Raw genomic sequence first — 17566 nt, 5'->3', positions numbered from 1 at the left:
ATTTCGACCCTCTCCTCAAAAGAAAGTGTTAGAGGTTTGCCTAAGTTAAAATTCATCAAAGATCACATTTGTAGAACTTGTCAATTAGGAAAACAATTGAAAAGCTCATTTGCACCTAAAAATATGATTTCAACTTCCTACCCCTTGGAGCTACTTCATATGGATCTTTTTGGACCAATGAAGACTAGTAGCCTAGGTGGAAAGAGGTATGTGTTTGTAGTTGTGGATGACTACTCACGATTCACATGGGTCATATTTCTAGGACATAAAGATGAAACTTATGAAAACTTTCTTACATTGTGCAATCAAATTCAAAATGAAAAAGGTATTGCCATCTCCCACATTAGAAGTGATCATGGAACGGAATTTGAAAATGTACATTTTGACACTTATTGTAATAAACATGGCATAAAACATAATTTTTCCGCACCTAGAACACCTCAACAAAATGGAGTAGTTGAAAGAAAGAATCGAACTCTCCAAGAAATGGCTAGAACTATGTTGCATGAAAATGATCTCCCTAGATATTTTTGGGCGGAAGCGGTTAGCACCGCTTGCTATATTATAAACAGGGTATATTTAAGGCCAATTTCTAAGAAAACACCTTATGAGCTTTTGAAAAACTTGAAACCAAATATAAGCTATTTTAGAGTGTTTGGATGTAAATGCTTTATTTTAAACATCAAAGATAATCTACACAAATTTGATAGGAAATCGGATGATGGAATATTCTTAGGGTATTCTTCTCATAGCAATGCATATAGAGTATTTAATAGGAGAACCCTAGTAGTAGAAGAATCCATGCATGTGACATTTGATGAAAGAGAGCCAACACCACAAGAAATGCCACATGATGAGGATGAACCCATTGAACATCTTTTTCCAAAATTGAGTGCTCCTCCTCATGCATCAACAAGTCATACATTACCTAGTGAGGAAGTAGAAAATGAAAATGATGACTCATTGCCTAGGGATAGGAGAACATTGGTAGATCATCCTGAATCCCAAATTTTAGGTGATGCCACATTGCCAGTAAGAACTAGATCATACTATCGTAGTGTGAGTAACAATTTGGCGTTCCTATCCGAATTAGAACCAAAATCCATCAAGGAAGCTGAAAATGATGAATATTGGTTGATGGCCATGCAAGAAGAGCTAAGTCAATTCGAAAGGAACAAAGTGTGGATGCTAGTACCTAGACCTAGTGATCATCCAGTCATTGGCACGAGATGGGTGTATAGAAATAAATTGGATGAAAATTAAATTATCACTAGGAATAAAGCTAGGCTTGTAGCCCAAGGGTACAATCAGGAGGAAGGGATAGATTATGATGAGACATTTGCTCCTGTTGCCCGTATGGAGGCTATTAGGATACTTTTGGCATATGCATCTCATAAAGAATTTAAACTATATCAAATGGATGTTTAAAGTGCCTTCCTAAATGGCTATATCTAAGAGGAAGTGTATGTTGAGCAACCTCCAGGTTTTGAAGACTTCAAACATCCAAATCATGTCTTCAGGCTTGATAAAGCTTTATATGGATTAAAGGAAGCTCCTAGAGCTTGGTATGAGAGGCTTTGCACTTTCTTAGTTGAAAAAGGATTCGAGATGGGAAAGGTGGATAAAACCTTGTTTATCAAAAGAGAAAATCATGATATCCTTCTTGTCCAAATCTATGTGGATGATACCATCTGTAGCTCAACTAATCAAAAATTGTGTAATGAATTTGCAACCTTAATGAAAAATGAATTTGAAATGAGCATGATGGGAGAGTTAACCTACTTCTTAGGACTCCAAATTAAACAATACAAAAATGGAATATTTTTAAATCAAGAAAAATATACAAAGGAGTTATTAAAGAAGTATGGCATGGATAGCAGTAAGACATCAAGAATTCCCATGAGTACTACTGCTAAGCTAGAAAAAGATGAATTTGGCAAATCTGTGGATCAGAAATTGTATAGGGGTATGATAGGTAGTTTGCTCTATTTGACAGCCAGCAGACCAGACATTATGTTTACTGTCTGTCTCTGTGCTCGATTTCAATCGGATCCTAAAGAATCTCACCTATCAGCAGTTAAGAAGATCTTCAAGTACTTAAGAGGAACCCAAAGTTTAGGATTGTGGTATGAAAGATCATCTTCCTTCACTCTCATCGGATATTCAGATGCAGACTTTGCTGGATGTAGAGTAGATAGGAAAAGCACTAGTGGGACTTGCCAATTCTTGGGTAAATCACTTGTTTCATGGTTTAGCAAGAAGCAAAATTCAGTAGCTCTGTCCACAACAGAAGCAGAATATGTGGCAGCTGGAGCCTGCTGTGCTCAAGTCCTATGGATGAAAAGCACACTGATGGACTATGCAATCAAAATAAAAAATATTCTCATCCAATGTGACAATACTAGTGCTATAAGCTTAACAAAGAACCCCATACAACACTCAAGAACAAAACACATTGAGATTAGGCACCACTTCATCAGAGATCACTCACAAAAGGGGATATTTGCTTAAAATATATCAACACTGAAGATCAATTAGCGGATATCTTTACAAAACCCCTTAGCGATGATAGAATTTGTTATATCCGAAGTGCCTTAAACATTTGGAGTGCGGATCAAGTCAAAGAAATTGCCAAATAAATACTTTGTGCCTTTCACCAGCTTATCTATATAGTACTTTATACATATCATCTCTGTTTTGGTAGTATCTGCATGAATGAGATGTCAAATATTAATCTTAAAAATCACTCAATTGATACTCTTAGCCTTCTTAGTTTTCTAAGTTGGAGAGGTATCTTCACTTTAATTAAAAATACCTAACAATTTGACATTTGTCAACATCTTGATCATGAACAGGTATATGTACATTACTTGGCTATATATTTCTATACCATAAGCATTAATTTAGGGGGAGTTATCTACTCCTAAATTTTTTTTTACACCCTTTTTTGTCGATGACAAAAGGGGGAGAAGGTTTTAAATTGATTATCTATTCAATTCACCATATGCACCACATGCTAACAATTTGTATCATTTATCTATGTGCATATATTGAGGGGGAGTTCCAGCATTCACTTGCCTATTATGTCACTCCACACACCTCATAATCAATTTTGTTTGTCATCATCAAAAAGGGGGAGATTGTAAGCCCAAGGGTCTATTCTCCAATCTTGTTTTGATGATTCTAAACATAATTGATTGTGTTTTTGAATACTAATCAATTTGCTTTGAAGTGTTGTGTTTAAGATAGGATTGATCATTGAAGAAACCAACACTCAACTTGGTCATGCTTGAAGATGTACCAAACAAGAGTCAAAGGAGCTAAGTGGAGCTCACATCATCACTCAAGCAAGCATCCAAAGATGGAAGATCAATTGAAGACCAAAGCTAAAGAGGAATTGAAGGTTCATAGGTATAATTGTACATCCCTTCTCTTTAGATTTTCAAGTCAAGGCAAAACGTTTTCAAAGTGTTTTCAAATTGTTTTTCAAAGAACACTTAAGAACTTAAAATGGATTAGTGAATGGTTATGTGGTGGACCAACATGTTGGGACCCTCATAAACATTCCAAAATAATCATAGGAGTTGAGTTCCAAAAGCTAAAAATCAAACAAGCAATAAAAATAAAAAACTGCAGATTTTTAGGCTTCTCGGAACTCCGAGATTTTTCTCGGAGCTCCGAGCTCGGAACTCTGAGAGTTCCCTCGGAACTCCGAGAAAAGGTCCAGTAGCGTCTGGACATTTTCTCGGAACTCCGAGAAATGGTCCAGTAGAAAAATTCTATTTTCTAGCCGTTCTCTCGGAACTCCGAGAATGGTTCTCGGAACTCCGAGAACCTTGCGACAGCTCAAAATATAGCCGTTGGGATTTGAATTAATTTGTGAAAATTGATATCTACACCCCCCAAACGGTCATATTCTTTGGAGAGGCTATATATACAATATCTAGAGGATTCATTTTCCCTCTCTTGATCATTTGAAAACATCCTTGAGCATCAAAGAAAACTTGCAATCCATTTGTGCTTGATATTTTGTTTTCTTCCCAAACTTGCCTTGCACTTGCAAACTTATTGAGTTGGGATACTTAGAGCCATCACTTGCAATCTTTGTTGAAGAGCAATCAAGGAACTACAAAGGGCATCAAGCTTTCAAGAAGAAGCCAAGCTATCAAATCTTCCATATCTTGTATAGGTGGCTAGGGCATTCCGTTTTTAATTCCCTAGAGAGTAACCGCTTAGAACTCGGCGGAGAAGGAGAGTCTTTGTAAAGGTGTAAGGGCATCCTTGTTTAATATCCCTTGGAATTGTAACCGCCTCGAAGCCGGGCATCGTGGAGGTCTCCAATAGTGGAATTCCTCAAGTGCGACCTTCAGTAGAGTGGAGTAGGCCGTTGGCCGAACCACTATATATCGGTGTGTCATTTCTTACTCTTGCATTTCCATTATTGTTTTTGGTTTGGCATTTCATTTTGTTTTCAATTATATTTGCACTAACCAAATATTTAATTAAGTGAAGCAAATTCCAATTAGGGTTCATAGGTAATTTTCAAAAGGGCTAATTTAGTGTTAAAATCAATTCACCCCCCCCCTCTTGATTATTTCACTCTAGCAGAGGGAGAAGGAGATAAATGGAGATTTGCAGAAGGCTCGAGAGAGAGGAAGAAAAGAGCCGTCGTTACCATCTTCTTCTCCCTTGATTAATTTCCACCTCCATTTCCATCGTTTGTAACCCAAACCCATTTTTCACCACCAATCAACACCACCACCATCTGCCATTTTCTTTTACCCTAATCCAAACCTTGGATTTACCCAATAATCAAACCCTTCTTCTCCGACCGCACCTCATCGGAATCCGGCCTCATCTCCGGCAAGCCACCCACCGGCCAGCCACCACCACTTTCTTCGCATCTCGTCACCCTCTGCACCATCATTCTCAAATCTCTCTCATCTCTATCTCCCTCTATGGTTTTTTAGATGTTTGAGCTGCTAAGCAGTTAGGATTTGGGTTTCGAAAAGTTGGAAGAGAAGAGTCGTATATGATCGATTTGGGGACTTCCTAATTTGGAGTTTGTAGCAAGGGTTTTAATAGTTGAGGAAGGGGCAGAGAAGAGGGTTTCTAAAGGAGTTGGGTCTAGAAGCAGAAGAAGAGGAAGAAGGAGAAGGTTTGAGAATATTTCATTGTTTGTTGAACGGAAGAAGGGTCGTCACCACCATTACAACCGCGAGCGTACATCGTCGTTTCTATAGCTGCCGATCGCTTCTCATTACCGTCCCTGTGAGAACACCTTGATTTATCTTCTTTCTTTACTTTTTCTATATGTGTTCTGTTTCGAGTTGGAATTGAATTGGTCGCTTCTCTCGATTTGATTTTTATTATTTGGGCACTTTGCATTATCTCGTTTGATTAAAAGTGTTTTGATCTGCATTTCTTTTTGTCTATTTGGGGCTTTGATGACATTATAAGAATGAAGGTGTTGCTTTTTGAATTGTCTCTTCGTTAGGTCTAGTAAGAGAATGTGTGTTGTAATCCCTGCAATTTGTCCCCCCTCTCTTTATTAAACTCTTCAATTCACAAGACAAAGTGCAGGAATGACATTTTACTGATTCTCTTGCTTTAAATCTCATTTCCATTTCTGTTTTGTGTTCCTGAGCCATGCCGACTAAAGATTCAACCTCTAATTTAATCCCATTTCAATTTCTTGTACAAAATGCATCCCTGAACTATGCAATCATAAGAGCTGATTTTCTAATCTTTACTTTTGTACTCAAGAGTATCAAGAAGTGTAGGTCGTATTTGGATTATTAAGATCCTTTTATCCCTTTGTAACCCTCTTATTAATTCTTGTGAGAATCACCATCAAATATGTTTTGGCATGCTACAAATTTGCTTGATCTAAATCTTTCATGCACTTACAATTTATTTTTGGAAGCTCGCAGGCATAGTTGTAAGTATAATTTCTTGTGATCGAAGCAGCATTTGGCCTAGAAGTTTACTCTCTTCGTTTTAATCACGATGCAAGTCATGTGCATGTCTATAAGAGTCTTCGTTGGTTGAGCTTGCTTAATTGGCAACCATATTTTTATCCTCTCATCCGTTTGTATTGGCCTTATGAATGCATGAGTCAAATCCTTGAATTTTCATACAAAATGCAATTTCTTAGTTTCGAATCAATTCATCTGATGGGTACCCTTGTGGACGCAAAGGAAGGAATTCAATTAGACTCATCCTTGGACTTCAATTCTTCCTTGAAGTGCCTGTTGATTGTGTCTCATTTCTTAGAATTCCAGACCCACTTACTGGGTTATTGGCCGTTAAGCATCTCGATATTCGCTTTCTTCATGGATGCACTCTGTCTTCATCAGATGACTATTCTTTACACGTTCCTCGGGATCCTTTTCGAGTTTCAGGATCTCATCGATTTTGGGAACACCTCTCTCGGGTTCAGGTGGCGATGACAGAATGTTTCTTGAGCCAACCCCTTGCCCTTCTTATCATTTTTCCCATCTTAGGGCCTTCACAGGGTTTGAGGGGTTTCCTTTCTTTCCGGGACTATTCTTTGCACGTTCCTCGGGATTCTTTTCGAGTTTCGGGATTCCATCGATTCTGGGAACACTTCTCTCGGGTTTAGGTGGCGACGATGGAACATTTCTTGAGCCAGCCTCTTCCCTTCCTACCTTAGAGTTTTCGTAGGTTAAGGGATTCTCTCCTCTTAGAGTATTTAGCCAGTTAGGAATGTTCCTAAGTGACTGATCGTTTAGTGGATCTTCTTGTAGAGTTTTTATCAGTCTCCTTTTGTTTAGAAGTGTCCCCTTTGGGTTAGAGGTTTTTCATCTCTCGTTTGTTTAGGATTTTCTCTCGCAGATTAGATATCGTCTCCTTTGGAGATTGATTAGGGCTCATTAGTTTTGTTTTCGTCTCTTCGAGATTGTTCTTTTCTTTGGGATTTTAGTCCCCCCTATTTTGATTTCTTTCCCCTTAGGCTTTAGGGATCCCGTTTCCCTCTAAATTACTCTACCGCGATATGGTGGGTAAGGAGGCTCTTCTATCGGATCCCCTTTAGCTGAAAGGTGTTAACACACCTTTTTTTAAAAAAAATGTCAAAAATATAAAAGCACTCCAAAAACATTTGAAAACATCAAAAACCTTTAAAAAAATCTAAAGTGTTGAGTTTTATAGCGTATTAGGAAAGTTCGTTTCGAACTACGTTGGCTTGATCCTCTCTCACGAGGTACGTAGTGCAGCTTGGGATCTTTATCCCAAGTCCAGCCAAACTTTTGTAAATAAACTTTGAAAATCTTTCAAAAACCTTTGAAAACCTTGTTTTCCAAAGATCTTCCTCTAGAGTTAGGAGTTTGTCCTAGATAGAGAGTTCTAGAGTTAGGGGTTTGTCCTAGAGTTATAGGAGCGCCTCCGTCCGGTCAGATGGCGATTCACATCGCCGACTGATGACTAGGTCTTGGATACGTTAGTCCACCCTTTGTTTTCCTTAGAAAACATAGCCTAGTTACACATAGGTTGTAGGAACCACCTGCATTAGCTTAGGGCTAATCTGCATTTAGTTAGGGCATATAGGGTGTCCTAAAATCTACAATTCACTGGAATTTAAATAATCGTACAAGAAGTTTTAATAACTAGCCCGGTCTTTTAGATCGAGTCTAGGATAGAGGTCTAGGTGTCTTAGACATCATAGTTTAGAATAGGTGCGAAGAACTACGTTGCCTTGATTCTCGTGGAGGCGGGGATACGTAGGCTTCTTTGGATGAACATCAGACCATCCAAGGACTCGGGCTAATCGTTTAGAGTCTTAGGATTTGTTGTGCTGTTATCGTATGTTTTGATGTGTTTTCTTACTTTCTTGTACTGATCCTATACCTTTAGCTGTAGCATGTATGTGTTTGTTCACCAGAACTTAGACACCAGTTAGGTATGTCACTCATAACCTAGCTATCATTAGGCGACACATCTTTCATTTTATTTTATGGGTGCTTATTATCTTTATCCTCAGGAAATGCATGTTTAGGTAGACGACTCCTGAGGATTGTTCCCATTTCATATGATTTTCGCCCGAAACTCTTCGAGGTTAATGAAAAATGGCATAAGAGACCAAGTGTTCGAACTCGGGCGAATTGGGGGCGCTCTTCAGACCTTCTCCATTCGTCATCAGGCACGGACCTTTTGTATCTCTGGTTATCCATTGCAAACAGAGCATTTGTTTTGGTTCCATGGCGCATCCATGGATGGCGACTCTGAGTTATTTTTAGATATATCTTGGTTTCGAGCCCTGGCTCCGGATCAGGATGTATCTCTTTCTTTTTATATCGCCACTCATGCTATGTTGTGAGGGTGGCAACAGTTTCGAGAGTTCCCTGGTAGAGCTCTCCTTCACTTTGTGGAGATCTAGAGGATTGCAGGAGGGATCTTGCGTCCCTCGACACCGTCCTCGGATCGGGGTCCACACTTATACAAAGAAAGGATAGCGGTTTGCTAGATTGAAAACTCAAAAAGACAATCTAGTCAGCAGCAAGACTTCCCATGAAGAAAGAGCTGAGGAGTTGTAGAAGGAGTTCCTCAGCCATGAAGAACTCAAGAATGCAAGCAGTGCAAACAAGAGTTGAGACAGATGGTTTGCTAGACCAAAAATTTGGAAGGACAATAGTCATGAGTTCTCGCAAGGAGGGAATGGACGAGATGGAGAAGCAGTCTTCAAACAGGGCAGGATCTCAGAACCCAAGTAGTGTTGGCAAGACTTACTTTGACACCTCCCTAAACTAGGGGTAGTAAAACTGATCAATCCGAATGAGGTAATAACCATGACGGAAATACCGATAGAGGAAATTAGTGCCTCTTGACATGGTTTTCGAGATTACTCTGAGAGCGGCTAGCCTTACCATAAAAAAACTAATACATCGGATCTAAGGGTGAATCAAAAGTGAGTCAAGTCCCTTGAATCGTATAAATCTTCTTTGATCGAGTCATTAGAAGTTTGTTCCTCATTCTTATTCGTTTCTTTCAAGGTCGAGAGTTGTCTGGCACTGGAAAGAACGAGAGTACATCTTCTAAAATGCGAAAAAAATCAAAGTAAATCCTGGTTTAGGAATCAAAGAGAAGCAAGAGACATCTTGTTCAGACCTACCAGAGACATCAAGGCCTCAAGCAGTGAGCAACGATAGAAGGAATTATCAAACCCAGCCATTGTAGAGATTGTTCTTTCTATTTTAAAGAAAGAACCCATGCAAATCCAAATTTCCCTTACCTATCCTGGTTCCGTTTTCTTAAGACTTTTGTCATGGAATCACAATATACTATGGGCATCTTTTATGACTTGCATCATAAAAGATATCAAGCACACAAAAAGCAATCACTGTCAATGTCTTCAGTAAGTTGAGATAAGAGATGTACGAGTATATCTCGAGCCAAACCTCCAAACTTCTCAGACGAGTCCACTCTTCTGAAAAGTCAATTTCCCAAGAAAATCAGTTTCCCCAGCGAAGTCTAGAATTTACTCCCACAACCTTCAATCCTCAGCAGAATACAGTTTCTCTTGGTAAAAAAAAAAATAGAAGAGAGATACCCACATTCTTACAGGTTATCTGAGTCTGGTTCTCAGCAAAGAACTCGCACTCACAATAGTTCTCGGCAAGAGACAATCAATCTATCAGTGGAATCGATCAAAATTTCGCATCCAGAAATAAAATTATTGTTTGAACCTCCTAGCAGTTAGTATGGAGAATAACCTATCCACAGGTCCATCTAACTGTTATTCTGGTGAAAGCCCGCACTCCCATTGTTCTCAGCAAGAGGCGATCAATCTCTCAGCGGAATCAATTGGAATTCTGATGTTTGTGTACCTCCTAGTAGTTAGTATGGGGAGCAACCTTTCTACAGGTTCATCTAACTATTATTCCAAGAAGAAGCCTTTCCACAGGCCCGTCATACCTTGGATTCTCGTACCGTCTCATGTAGACTTCGGCTTGAGCAAGGTATCCTCAACTTTTCGGTTCATTCGCAACCAGGACGATCCTTTGAGCCTTTGACTCATTCGTAGTCTCGCTCATATCCTCGACCTTTCTGTTCATTCGCAACCGGGTCAATCCTTTGAGCCTTTGACTCATTCGCAGTCTAGCTTTTACTCTTGCCTTATCGGTTAATGTGTAACCGAGTTAATCCTGCAACTTCTGATTCTGTCAGGCTATTACATTTTTGGTTCATTCGCAACCAAGTCATCGTTCCGGCCTTTTGGTTCATTCGAAACCGGGCTAAAATCTTAGACTCTTCGGTTCATTCGCTGCCAAGTTTCTCTCTGATTTCTTGATTCATTCGCAATCAAGGTAATTTTCCTTACTTCGACTCATTCGCAGTTGAGTCAATCTTCCAATTCTTAGCTCATTCGGAGCTAAAATCAAATTTCAGTTTTTTTGGTTCATTCGCAACCAAGCCAAAATCTTAGACTCTTCGGCTCATTTGCTGCCAAGTTTCTCACTGATTTTCTTGATTCATTCGCAATCAAGCTAATCTCCCTTACTCTGACTCACTCGCAGTCAAGTTAATCTTCCAATTTTTAGCTCATTCGCAGCTAAAATCAAATTCCTAACTTTCTGGTTCATTCGCAACCAAGTCATTATTATGGTCTTATAGTTCATTCGCAACAAGCCTAATATCCCTGACTCTGGCTCTTTCGCAGTCAAGTCACCCCTTTGCTTTTCGGTTCGTTCGCAACCAAGCAAATTTCCGATCTTCTGACTCATTTGCAGTCAAGTCCATCATCCGATCTACTGGTTCGTTCGCAACCAAGCTAACATCTCCTATTCTTTGACTCCTTCGCAGTCAAGTCAATTCCCCGGCTTCTAGTTCAGTCGCAACCAAGCTAATATCTTTCCTGGCTCTCTCGCAGCCAAATCAACCTTTCGACTCTGACTCGCTCGCAGTCAATTCATTTCTTATCAATTTTCAAGCTCGCTCGCAGGCAAATCAATGCTTTTGAAATTCCTAGCTCATTCACAGCTAAGTCCAATGCTTTCAATATTTCCAGCTCATTCGCAGCCAATCGATCCTGTCGATACCTTTTGCAACGGATGCCAGAGCAATGTCCTTCCAAAGCTTTTCAATCAGATACCAGAGTAGCACCATCTATAACCCTTTCACTTGAAGTGCTTTCATTACACCTTTTCGTTTCAACCGGAATCTAGGGCCGGTCAAAATGTGACGTCTTTTTCAACTTTGGCATTCGTGCGACAAGCGCACTCTGCCAAAGAGGGGCATCTGTAGACACCCCATTTTGACCGGGCCCTATACCCCTTTGTTTAAGTACAAACCCCATCAAATCATTGATCTAAAGCTCCAAATTTCACCCTAGGCTAGCTTAGGGTCTCAGCTAGATCCATGCAAAATTTCGTCGAAATCGGACAAGATCTGTCTAATAAGAGGAGCGTAGTTCGTAGTATAGTGTAGCATAGTGTAGAAAGAGGGGAGTGATTTAATCAGTTTGGGTGTGGTCTAGTTAGAATAACTTGCAGTAAGGAGTTGTTCCTGGGTAATTAAAAGGGCTGGAATCTGTCTCTTTAATTTTCATTAATCATTTTCCAGAGATCACCATATTCTATTTACACAAAGTGAAAACCAAGTACAAGGGGGTTGTCCATAAGCAAGTACAAGGGGGATAAAAAGAATTGTCGAAAATCTATAAAAGGGTGAGAGAGGCTTCATTTTCAAGGAGGTTAGGTTTTCTAGAAAACCCTAGCAGAGCCATTTTGGAGAGGATTTTCCTCAATTCCGAAACACTAGCCCAAAGACCTTCTCCGGGCAAATGCCCGGCGGGATTCCGAGCTCCAGCTGATTTTAAGCTTCTTTTCCACTATTAATTTTCAGAAATTCATCAGATCAGAGCTTCTTCTTCTTCATTTGCCAAACAAAAATCAGCAGAGAGAGAGAGAGAGAGAGAGAGAAAGAGAAAGAGAGCGAGAGAGATTTTTCCCCAAACTTTCCCCTCTTTTCAGATCGTTTTCTCCGGTGAATCTACCGGCGGATTTGAGCTCCGGCTGACCTCCGATCAAGCTTTCCTTATAATAATCTTGCTGTTTTAACCTTTCTTTGAGCCCTAGAATCTCTAATCTCCTTTGGAAATCCTCATCTTCTCATCTCATGCCCTAGATCCGATCCTTTTTTTTACTTAGATCCGATCATTCCTAATCCTAATTTCTAACTCAGAAATTCCATTTCTTGAATCATTTCCATTAGTGTTGCAAATTGTAATATCGAAGCTTCGAATCAAGTTGAGAGTAAGCCTCTCTGCTGCTAATCCTCAAAGAAAGATCTTTGGAAAAGACAACTTGACCGAGCAGCAGGTATAGACTTTAATTTTTCTTTTATCCTTAATATATGATGGTTAATTGATCTCTGTTTTCCTATCATTTTTTTTATTGTATCTGAAATCTAGAATTATGAGCTTGATTTTCCTAGTTCTTCCCGTCTTGAATGATTTTTGTTATTATGTGTGAGACTGTGAATTTTTTATTTTTTATTTATTTATTTATCAGAGTTTGGTATAGGTTTTTTTATCAGAGCATATATATATATATATATATATATATATATATATATATATATATATATATATATAAGATAGATCTTTGAGTTCTTATTGAGATATATGTTGATGTTCAGACATGTCAATGCTCCTAACAACTCTTTCCTTGTGGATAATGAGAATATCAGCATAACTTATTGATAGTATATGTTTTGGTTTATCCCTTTGACTGAAGTGCGGCTTTATGTGAATCCATTTTGGCTGTTGATCCTAATGTACGCACAAAGTTGTGATTAGGATATGTTATTAGTGTCATTTCTATTTTATCATATAGCTAGCATTTGATCCTTTGCATATTCAAGGAGTGTTGTGAGGGAAAGCATAGAAAATAGAAAGTGTTGCTGCTATCATGAGTATTCATAATTTTTAGTGCTCATTCGTAGTTGACCAGGGAGTGTATGTCAAAAGTTTTTTTTCAAAAAAAAGTTCTGTTAGATGGCTATTTTATTCTTTCTGTGTATCTTCATGTGTATCTGAATTGCTATGTGCTGAAATTGTGATGTTTCATCAAGAGTTCTATAATATTTATCCCAGGACCTTTTATAGACCGTACCCCTAGCTCTTGGACATTTTAATGAGCATTCTTCATTTTTTTAGTATTAGATTATCCCAATTTACCCGTATTTACTTGTTTTTTTTTTAGTCCTTGATGGGTATTACTTCCTCATTTGTTTAGGAAATTAATTTCCTTTATTTTGGCAACATAAAAAAAAATTACTTTTACAATAAGAGTAGAAGGAATGGTTTTGTGTTATAGTGATTGATCATTATCTTAAGAATTGGCTTCTCACTCCAGGTTGAATTCATTAACAAAGGTTGGGAACAATTTGTGACACATCAGCAGATTTCAATTATATTTTGAAAAATCATGTATTCTCTTTGCAAAGGAGTAGATGAGAAAGTTTATTGATTTGCTCAGATTGAGAGTAGATTGGCTGTATTGACAGAAATCATCGTGAGCGTCTGTTTTCATTTCTTTATTAAAATGCGCAAGAATAGCATGAAAACTTAGTCTCTTTAACATATCTGTTCTATTCTTCTTGAATATATAGTGTGAATTTGCTATTTTATTCTGGCTATATTGGTTTATATATATGTCAGGGATACAACAGTACAATTAAGATACATTTGAATCTCAAATATTATTCCCTTGTGCATGATTGAAGGCTTCAGATGAGACTATATCTGAAGGAATTAACTGTCATGGCTCACTGTCTTAAAATTGTTCTAAAATTTGCATATATGCTAGTCATTGTAACTTTGTTTGTCTACTAGGCTTCTTGAATGACAAAACCTTTTTAAGAAGTGTCTAGGAGTACTGTAGCATGAAGGTGTGTGTAAAAGATAGATTGTTTCATAATGCTACATTCCGCATGTTCAAGAAACGTGTTTTATTTGTTGAGTGATTACAATCATATTATGTTATGTGAACTGTCCAGATTTATATGAGCATTTATTTGGATGGTGTCACATATTCTGTATGATTTCATAGATGCTTGTTGAGTTTTGATCAATATTATTTTCTTATCTAGCACGATTGTGTTTTTGATATGAGAATAAATGTTGAAATTTAGTGGCATTATCATTAGTGCCTTCTTTATCCCAATTAATTTTGGATAATTACAGGATCTCATTGTATTCCTCCTCCTATTTAGAGTGAAGTAGCTTTTTCTTCTTTTCTCTTTGGCTTTCTAGCCTATGTATAGACCTTATTAGTAGTTGCTAGGTTAGCTTTTATCTTTAGAATTTCTTCTAATACGAGGGATTTCATTAGTCTAGGACTTCTTCCATTAGTTTAGGAATCCGTCTTCTCGGATGTGGCTAAGACGTAATATTTTCCTAAGCCAATCCTTTCCCTTCCTGCTCTAGAGCTTTTGCAGGTAAAAGGTTTTCTTATTTTAAGATCATCTTTTAGGAATCTGTCTGTTAGTTTAGATGTTTGTCCCTTCTATCGCAACGGCGATGAAGGCGCTAGCCCAAGCCCATCATTAGGGGACTTGCTCAGTCTAAGTAGCACTCCTATATTTTGTTTAAAAAACTTGCTTAGTCTTTTAGATGTACATTCCTTGAACCTTAAGTCATTTTTTATTGCATAGGCAATGATAAGGTTACTTGGAGCCCCTCTCTTTTAGGAGACTTGTCTAGTCTCATTGGCACCCCTCCTCGTATCCCCTTTCTCTAGAAGACATGCTTTGTCTATATAACATCCCCTTCTTAGGGTTGTGCACTAGGAGTCAGTCCTTTCGTATATGAGTCCGTCCTTAGCTAGTGAGTCTGTCCTTAGCTAGAGAGTCTGTCCTTAGTTAGAGAGTCAGTTCTATCACCATAGGGGTTAAGGTTCCGTCCAACCTCTCATCAAGTCATGTGATTTTTATCCACTCTTGCAAGGTATAGGATGCTGTCCAACCCTTGCAGAGATGTGATTCCATTCAGTCCTCCATCAAGAATCTGTCTTACTCTTATGATGATAGGAGTCCGTCTTCTTAAGTCAAAAAGAACAAAAACTCTTGAAAAAATATCTGAAAAACCAAAAATCACAAAATGTCATTGTGAGAGTACGTTGGCTTGATCCTCTCCACGAGGTACGTAGTGCAGCTTGGGATCTCTATCCCAAGTCCAGCCAAACCTTTAAGAATAAGCATTTCAAACCTTCCAAAAATACAAAAATTCTTCAAAACCCTCTAAAAAGATCTTCCCCTAGAGTTAGGAGTATGTCCTAGATGTTTGGGGTGTTTTAGAGTTACGAGTCTGTCCTGTTTGTGTTGATATGGTGTGTCTTGTCGTGTGAGTGTCCCTAGAGTTAGGAGGCCTCGAGTCGTGGTCGATTAGACACTTAGTCGAGCCGATGGCTAGACCATGATGCATTTAGTTAGCCCATGGTTTTCCCTAGGATGCACAACCTAGTTACACATAAGATGTAGGGCACACCTGCATTAGCTTAAGGCTAACCAACTTGCATTAGTTAGGGCATATAGAGAGTCCTAAAAATTACAATTCACTTGAACTTAAGCGATCGTGCAAAAAGCTTTAAAAACTAGTCAGGTCTAGTTGGTTGAGTCTAAGATAGCGGTTCTAGATGGTTAGGCATCGTAGTTTAGAATAGGTCATCGAACTACGTTGAATCTTATTCTTCCCGAGGCCGGGATACGTAGAGCAGCCAGGATGGATGGCCATCTTGGTCCGAGTCAAGTATTGCATTAGAGTTTTAGGGTTTGTTGTGTCGAGTCGGGTGTAGAGTCAAGTCGTGATGTATGTTTTGTTGTGTTTTCTTACTTTCATGTACAGACCCTGAACCTTTAGCTGTAGCATGCATGTGTTTGCACACCAGAACTTAGACACCAATTATGTAAGACACTCATAACCTAGTTATTCTTAGGTGACACTTATTTTATTTCTTTTATGTGTGCTTATTAATTATCTCCGAGACATACATGATTAGGTAGACGTCTTCTTGGAGATATATGTTCCCATTTCACATGACTTTCACCCAAAACTCTTCAAAATCAATAAGTAAATGGCAAAAGAGACCAGATGTTTGTACTTGGCGGATGAGGTGCTCTTCGGACCTTCCAAATTCGTAACCAGGCACGAACCTTCTTTTATATCTCTGGTTATACATTGCAACAGAGCATAGTATGGGATCCAGGGCCTACTTCCTTGGATGACAACTCTTCTTTGTTTAAGGTACGTATCGAATCCGAGCTAGTCCCTGAATCGAGAGGTATCTCACCTTTCATCGCCACTCATGCTGTGAGAGGCAATCTTTTTTAGAGTTCTTTGGTAGAGCTCTCCATTCACGTGGATGATCCAGAGATACTTTCCCGTGGGGGCTCGTCCCCCGCCTCTCTCGGATTCGGGTCCACAGATATGATCGGGTATTGGAGTTGATGTTGATCCAATTGTCTGATAGAGAGGGTCCTGCGCTCAGATGAGTCCTGCACAAGGTGGCACCCGGTCAGAAGGCCAACCCGGGGTATAGTCCCCGGGCGGGCCCTTCGACACTCAAGTCAGTAATGGGCACCAATAAAGAAACCAAAGTTGTGAATAGTGATTTCTTGGGATTTTGACTGCTTTTCCTTTTAAGTAGTCTTGTTACTCTGTGTGGTGGATGTTTTACTGCTTCGTACTTGGTAAATACAGCACTTTCTCAGGCTTGGAAATTTCATTACTATTATTGTCTTGAGATGTGGTTATATACTGACTTGAGTTTCGAAGGGCCAGTCCGGAGCAACGACCCCGGGTTTGTCTTCTGACTGGGTGCTGCCTTGTGTAGGACTCGTCCGAGCGTAAGATACTTTTTACAAGCCAATCAAATCAGCGCTCATCCCTCTCTCTTATTAGAACCCGATCAAGACTCATCTGAGCGCAGGACCCTCCCTATCAGAAGATCGGATCAACATCAACTCCAATATCCGATCATATCCCAGCCAGGACTCATCTGAGCGCAGGACCCTTTCTATCAGACGATCGGATCAACATCAACTCCAATATCTGATCATATCCTAGCCAGGTTCGCTTCTCCTGAACTGTCACATTACATTGACTGTTTTTTACCTCAACAGGCTATGGGAGGGCAGGCCAGTGGGTCGATCGAGGGCATAAGGGAGAGCACATTAGGAAGATTGTGGCATGCAAAAAACCAACATCTTAATTAAAGAATCATAGAGGATGCCTTTTTCAAAGGTCTAGAATCATCTGATAAGGGTGAGACCAAGGGTGGGATGATCAATAATATTCATGTACCTAAACTTGTCAGTCGGTCTTATGGAGATTACTAGGTAAGTTCAAAAAGCCATTTCGTGGGTCACCTTCTCAATGAACAAGACAAAATCTGCTACGAGGTGGCTATTCTCACCTGCAAAAGCGAGCTGCGAAATGGTTTATTCCAAATTGCCCAGCAAGTCCCATTATATTTATACACACGTGTGTGTGCGCGCGCGCATATATTCTCCACCACGTGCTTGTTAGACTTCTTTTGGTACGTAA

The sequence above is a fragment of the Tasmannia lanceolata genome, unplaced genomic scaffold (assembly GCF_043159265.1).
Source record: "Tasmannia lanceolata isolate RefF3 unplaced genomic scaffold, GAP_Taslan_0.1 ptg000015l, whole genome shotgun sequence".
Classification (NCBI taxonomy): domain Eukaryota; kingdom Viridiplantae; phylum Streptophyta; class Magnoliopsida; order Canellales; family Winteraceae; genus Tasmannia; species Tasmannia lanceolata.
Note: the sequence above shows the minus strand (reverse complement) of the source record.